At 37.4% G+C, this 6,453-nt stretch overlaps 1 non-coding gene across 1 annotated transcript; it reads right to left on the bottom strand.

The window, feature by feature from the left end:
* Positions 1-2,099: 2,099 nt before the first annotated feature.
* On the bottom strand, positions 2,100-2,203 carry LOC127746834 (small nucleolar RNA R71). The gene has a single exon (XR_008008646.1). It is a non-coding gene; the product is annotated as a small nucleolar RNA R71 (small nucleolar RNA).
* Positions 2,204-6,453: the final 4,250 nt, after the last annotated feature.

Below are 6,453 nucleotides of genomic sequence, written 5' to 3'. Positions count from 1 at the left end.
AATAATCTCTTAATCCATTTAAATCCACCTGACTGGGATTTACAAGATGACCATAGCTTGCTTCATACCAACAATCTCTGTGGGATCGACCCTTACTCACGTAAGGTATTACTTGGACGACCCAGTACACTTGTTGGTTAGTTGTGCGGAATTTTGACAAAGTGTGATTCACGTTTGAGAGCGCTACCAACTTTTTGGCGCCATTGTTGATGATTACAATTTCGTACACCAAGTTTTTGGCGCCGTTGCCGGGGATTCTTTGAATCGCAATTATGTGCAACAACAGCGCCAAGTTTTTCTGATCCGGCAACAACACCAAGTTTTTGGCGCCGTTGCCGGGGATTGTTCGAGTTTGGACAACTGACGGTTCATCTTGTTGCTCAGATTAGGTAATTTTATTTTTATTTTCTTTTCAAAAAAAAGTTTTCAAAATTCTTTCGAAAAAAAATTTCTTTATTTTCGTTTTTCAAAAACATAATTTTCGAAAAAAATAATAAAAATACAAAAAAATTCATAAAATCATAAAAATCAAAAATATTTTGTGTTTCTTGCTTGAGTCTTGAGTCAATTTTTAAGTTTGGTGTCAATTGCATGCTTAAAAAAATTTTTCTTGCATTTTTCGAAAATTCATGCATTCATAGTGTTCTTCATGATCTTCAAGTTATTCTTGGTAAGTCTTCTTGTTTGATCTTGATATTTTCGTGTTTTGTACCTTTTGTTGTTTTTCATATGCATTTTTCATTTGTTAGAGTCCATGCATTAAAGATTTCTAAGTTTGGTGTCTTGCATGTTTTCTTTGCATCAAAAATTTTTCAAAAATATGTTCTTAATGTTCATCATGATCTTCAAAGTGTTCTTGGTGTTCATCTTGACATTCATAGTGTTCTTGCATGTATCTTGTGTTTTGATCCAAAAATTTTTATGTTTTGGGTCATTTTTATGTTTTTCTCTCTCATCATTAAAAATTCAAAAATCAAAAAAATATCTTTTCCTTAATTTTCTCATAATTTTCGAAAATTTGAGTTGACTTAGTCAAAAAATTTTAAAATTAGTTGTTTCTTACAAGTCAAGTCAAATTTTCAATTTCAAAATATCTTATCTAACTTCTTATCTTCTTATCTTTTCAAATTTGATTTTCAAATCTTTTTTAACTAACTATTTGACTTTTTGTTTATTTCTTATCTTTTTCAAAACCACCTAACTACTTTTCTCTCTCTAATTTTCGAAAATATCTCATCCCTTTTTCAAAATTCTTTTTAAATTAACTAATTGATTTAAATTTTAATTTTAATTCAATCTCATCTTTAATTTTCAAAAATCATTAACTCCTTTTCAAAATTAATTTTTGAAATTCTTCCCCTCTCCTCTTCTTCTATTTATTTTAATTATCTACTAACACTCCTCTTCATCTTAAAATTCGAACCCCCTCTTCTCCTCTGTGTTCGAATTTTTCTCTTCCCTTTCTTCATTCTTATTCTTCTTCTCTTCTACTCACACAAAGGAACGTCTATATCTGGACAAAGAGGATCCCTATTATTATTTTCTGTTCCCTTCTTTTTCATATGAGCAGGAACAAGGACAAGAATATTCTTGTTGAGGTAGATCCTGAACCTGAAAGGACTCTGAAGAGGAAACTAAGAGAAGCTAAATTACAACAATCCAGAGGCAACCTTTCTGAAATTTTCGAACAAGAGAAGGAGTTGGCAGCCGAACCTAACAACAATAATGCAAGGAGGATGCTTGGTGATTTCACTAAACCAACATCCAAGTTTGATGGAAGAAGCATCTCAATTCCTGCCATTGGAGCAAACAATTTTGAGCTGAAACCTCAATTAGTTGCTTTAATGCAACAGAACTGCAAGTTTCATGGACTTCCATCTGAAGATCCTTATCAGTTTTTAACTGAGTTCTTATAGATTTGTGAGACTGTCAAGACAAATGGAGTAGATCCTGAAGTCTACAGGCTCATGCTTTTTCCTTTTGCTGTAAGAGACAGAGCTAGAACATGGTTGGACTCATAACCTAAAGATAGCCTAGACTCCTGGGATAAGCTGGTCACGGCCTTCTTGGATAAATTATTTCCTCCTCAAAAGTTAAGCAAGCTTAGAGTGGATGTTCAGACCTTCAAGCAAAAAGATGGTGAATCCCTCTATGAAGCTTGGGAAAGATACAAGCAGATGACCAAAAAGTGTCCTTCTGACATGTTTTCAGAATGGACCATATTAGATATATTCTATTATGGTCTATCTGAGTTTTCCAAGATATCATTGGACCATTCTGCAGGTGGATCCATTCACCTAAAGAAAACGCCTGCAGAAGCTCAAGAACTTATTGACATGGTTGCAAATAACCAATTCATGTACACTTCTGAGAGAAATTCCGTGAATAGTGGGACGCCTCAGAAGAAGGGAGTTCATGAAATTGATGCTCTGAATGCCATATTGGCTCAGAACAAAGTGTTGACTTAGCAAGTCAACATGATTTTTCAAAGTCTGAATGGATGACAAAATGCATCCAACAGTACTAAAGAGACAGCTTCAGAAGAAGCTTATGATCCTGAAAACCCTGCAATGGCAAAGGTTAATTGCATGAGTGAACCTTATGGAAACACCTATAATTCATCATGGAGAAATCATCCAAATTTCTCATGAAAGGATCAACAAAAGCCTCAATAAGGCTTTAATAATGGTGGAAGAAATAGGTTTAGCAATAGCAAGCCTTTTCCATCATCTTCTCAGCAACAGATAGAGAATTCTAAGAAGAGCTCCTCTAATTTAGCAAATATAGTCTCTGATCTGTCTAAGGCCACTTTAAGTTTCATGAGTGAAACAAGGTCCTCCATCAGAAATTTGGAGGCACAAGTGGGCCAGCTGAGTAAGAAAATCACTGAAACCCCTCCTAGTACTCTCCCAAGCAATACTGAAAAAAATCCAAAAAGAGAGTGCAAGGCCATTGATATAATCAATATGGCCAAATGCAAGGAGGAGGGAGAGGACGCAAATCCCAATGAGGAAGATCTCATGGGACGTCTCTCAAGCAGGAAGGAGTTCCCTATTGAGGATTCAAAGGAATCTGAGGCTCATATAGAGACCATAGAGATTCCATTAAATCTCCTTTTGCCATTCATGAGCTCTGAAGATTATTCTTCCTCTGAAGAGGATGAAGATGTAACTGGAGAGCAAGTTGCTCAACATCTAGGAGCCATCATGAAGATGAATGCCAAGTTATTTGGCAATGAGACTTGGGAAGGTGAACCTCCTTTGCTCATTAGTGAACTTGATACATGGGTTCAGCAAACTTTACCTCAAAAGAAACAAGATCCTGGGAAATTCTTAATACCCTATACCATAGGCACCATGACCTTTGAAAAAGCTTTGTGTGACCTAGGGTCAGGCATAAATCTTATGCCACTCTTTGTAATGGAAAAGCTGGGAATCATTGAGGTACAGCCTGCCTTATTCTCATTACAATTGGCAGACAAGTCAGTAAGACAAGCTTATGGATTAGTAGAGGACGTGTTAGTAAAGGTTAAAGGCCTTTACATCGCTGTTGATTTCATAATTTTAGACACCAGAAAGGAGGAGGATGAATGCATCATCCTTAGAAGACCTTTCCTAGCCACAACAGAAGCTGTGATAGATGTTAACAGAGAAGAATTAGTCCTTCAATTGAATGGGGACTACCTTGTGTTTAAGGCACACAGCCATCCTTCTATAACAAGGGAGAGTAAGCATGCAGAGCTTCTCTCAGTATAGAGTCAAACAGAGCCCCCACAGTCAAACTCTAAGTTTGGTGTTGGGAGGCCACAACCAAACTCTAAGTTTGGTGATGGGACTATACAACATTGACCTGATCACCTGTGAGGCTCCATGAGAGCCCACTGTCAAGCTAATGACATTAAAAGAGCGCTTGTTGGAAGCGCTTATTGGGAGGTAACCCAATTTTTATTTATCTAATCTTATTTTATTTTATTGTTCTTTTATGTTTTATTAGGTTCATGATCATGTGGAGTCACGAAAAAAAATATTAAAATTAAAAATAGACAAAAATAGCAGAAGAAAAATACACCCTGGAGGAAGGACTTACTGGCGTTTAAACACCAGTAAGGAGCATTTGGCTGGCGTTCAACGCCATAACAGAGCATGGATCTGGCGCTGAAAGCCAGAAACAAGCAACATCCCGGCGTTCAAACGCCAGGAATGCACCCTGAGGAGAGCTGGCACTGAACGCCAGAAACCAGCATGGAACTGGCTTTCAACGCCAGAAACATGCTGCACATGGGCGTTGAACGCCCAGAACATGCATCACTTCGGCGTTTAAACGCCAGAATTGTATGCTAAGGCATTATACATGCCTAATGGGTGCAGGGATGTAAATTCTTGACACCCCAGGATCTGTGGACCCCACAGGATTACCTCAGGATCTGTGGACCCCACAGGATCTCCATCCACCTCAACTCACCTTCTCTCTTCATCACCAATCACCTCAATCTCTCTTCCCCATCACCCCTTCACCACTCACATCCATCCATCTCTTCCCCACCCAATCCCACCCATATGGCCAAAACATAGACATCTCTCCCTCTCCTCTATATCTTCTTCCATTCTTTCTTCTTTTGCTCGAGGGCAAGCAACATTTTAAGTTTGGTGTGGTAAAAGCATAGCTTTTTGTTTTTCCATAACCATTGATGGCACCTAAGGCCAGAGAAACCTCTAAAAAGAGGAAAGAGAAGACAAAAGCTTCCACCTCCGAGTCATAAGAGATGGAGAGATTCATCTAAAGGGTCTATAGCTCAGTGGTAGAAAATTTGACTGCAAATCAAGAGATCTCTGAGATACCTCAGGGGATAAATTTTCCTCCATATAATTATTGGGAGAAACTAAGGATAGGAGCACCAAAATCACTAGGGATCATGCAACAGAAGCAAGGAAGAAACATAGAGGAGCTCAAAGAGTACCATTGGTCCTTCAAGAAGGTGCCACCCTCACTAAGGTGGACTCATTCCTTGTTCTTATTTTCTCTGCTTTTCGGTTTTTATGTTATATATTTATCTATGTTTTGTGTCTCTACTTCATGATCATTAGTAGTTAGTAACTATGTCTTAAAGCTATGAATAAATTCCATAAATCCTTCACCTCTCTTAAATGAAAAATGTTTTTAATTCAAAAGAACAAGAAGTACATGAATTTTGAAATTGTCCTTGAATTTAATTTAATTATATTGATGTGGTGACAATACTTTTTGTTTTCTGAATGAATGCTTAAACAGTGCATATTTTTTATCTTGTTGTTTATGAATGTTAAAATTATTGGCTCTTGAAAGAATGATGAATAAGAGAAATGTTATTGATGATCTATTGTTGGCTCTTGAAAGAATGATGAAAAAGAGAAATGTTATTGATGATCTGAAAAATCATGAATTTTATTCTTGAAGCAAGAAAAAGCAGTGAATAGCAAAAGCTTGCGACTTAAAAAAATGGCGAAAAAAATGTGTTAGAAAAAGAAAAAGCAAGCAAAAAAAAGCCAATCGCCCTTAAAACCAAAAGGCAAGGGTAAAAAGGATCCAAGGCTTTGAGCATCAATGGATAGGAGGGCCAAAGGAAATAAAATCCAGGCCTAAGCGGCTAAATCAAGATGTCCCTAACCATGTGCTTGTGGCATGCAGGTCCAAGTGAAAAGCTTGAGACTGAGTGGTTAAAAGTCATGATCGAAAGCAAAAAGAGTGTGCTTAAGAACTCTGGACACCTCTAACTGGGGACTTTAGCAAAGCTGAGTCACAATCTGAAAAGGTTCACCCAGTCATGTGTCTGTGGCATTTATGTATCTGGTGGTAATACTGGAAAATAAAATGCTTAGGGCCACGGCCAAGACTCATAATAGTAGCTGTGTTCAAGAATCAACAAACTTAACTAGGAGAATCAATAACACTATCTGAAATTCTAAGTTCCTATAGATGTCAATTGATGAGCGGATAATTTATACGCTTTTTGGCATTGTTTTTATATAGTTTTTAGTAAGTTTGAGCTACTTTTAGGGACGTTTTCATTAGTTTTTATGTTAAATTCACATTTCTGGACTTTACTATGAGTTTGTGTGTTTTTCTGTGATTTCAGGTAAATTCTGACTGAAATTGAGGGATTTGAGCAAAACTCTGAAGAAGGCTGACAAAAGGACTGCTGATGCTGTTGGAATCTGACCTCCCTGCACTCGAAATGGATTTTCTGGAGCTACAGAACTCCAATTGGCGCGCTCTCAACGGCGTTGGAAAGTAGACATCCAGGGCTTTCCAGCAATATATAATAGTCCATACTTTATTTGAATAATGACGACGTAACTTGGCATTGAACGCCAAGTTCAAGCTGCTGTCTGGAGTTAAACGCCAGAAAAACGTCATGATCCGGAGTTGAACGCCCAAAACACGTCATAACCTGAAGTTTGACACCAAGAAATGCCT

This window comes from Arachis duranensis, chromosome 4 (assembly GCF_000817695.3).
Source record: "Arachis duranensis cultivar V14167 chromosome 4, aradu.V14167.gnm2.J7QH, whole genome shotgun sequence".
Lineage (NCBI taxonomy): Eukaryota > Viridiplantae > Streptophyta > Magnoliopsida > Fabales > Fabaceae > Arachis > Arachis duranensis.
The sequence above is the reverse complement of the archived record's forward strand: the minus strand, read 5'-3'. Positions and strand labels throughout refer to the sequence as shown.